Below are 642 nucleotides of genomic sequence, written 5' to 3'. Positions count from 1 at the left end.
AAGGGGAATATTCACCCTGTCTGTCATCTCATCGTCCTCACTCATTCACTCGATATCTCTCTCTCTCCTTTCAGAAATGATGCTGGTTACAAGTTTCAATGCAATAAATGATGTCATCCTCATTCTCTCTCATCTACTCTCCATGCTCCCATGCACTGGGTGGGTCATCACTGTCCAAGTCAGTTGTATCTGGAATTACTCCCAACCATCATTGGTTGAGGAAAACATCTCACTTAAACATTGCAGCTTTTCTGAGGTGGTAGACCCTTTCTAACCCCACCCACTTTATAAAGGGTCCTGGGTATATTTTATTGTAGCACAATCGTTAGAAATGATCATCAAGTTCTCAACAATATCAAACGTCCCTCTCAAACTTGTGGTGTCAACTTTCATTCACCAACCACTTCCTAGTGTGTAGTGGGAGCACTTAATTATAGCACAAGTAGTAATCAAGTTGTGTTACATTCCATATAATTAGACGGTCCTCACTACTCCATGATGTGTTGGTTCACTGGAGCTGATGACATTTTCAAGAGGTGAGAAGGGAATGTGATGACAAAAGAATCAGGATGCGGGGAGAGAAATTTGCAATACCCCGACTCTCCCGGTTGTGAGATCTTTGTCTTAAATGGGTTTGGGGGG

At 42.5% G+C, this 642-nt stretch overlaps 1 long non-coding RNA gene across 1 annotated transcript in view; it reads left to right on the top strand.

Moving 5' to 3' along the window:
* The window catches only part of LOC106881867 (uncharacterized), a 4,970-nt gene that overhangs the window by 504 nt on the left and 3,824 nt on the right, over positions 1 to 642 (top strand). The gene's annotated exons all lie outside the window — the stretch shown is intronic.

This window comes from Octopus bimaculoides, unplaced genomic scaffold (genome assembly GCF_001194135.2).
Source record: "Octopus bimaculoides isolate UCB-OBI-ISO-001 unplaced genomic scaffold, ASM119413v2 Scaffold_175889, whole genome shotgun sequence".
Taxonomy (NCBI): Eukaryota; Metazoa; Mollusca; class Cephalopoda; order Octopoda; family Octopodidae; genus Octopus; species Octopus bimaculoides.
The sequence above is the reverse complement of the archived record's forward strand: the minus strand, read 5'-3'. Positions and strand labels throughout refer to the sequence as shown.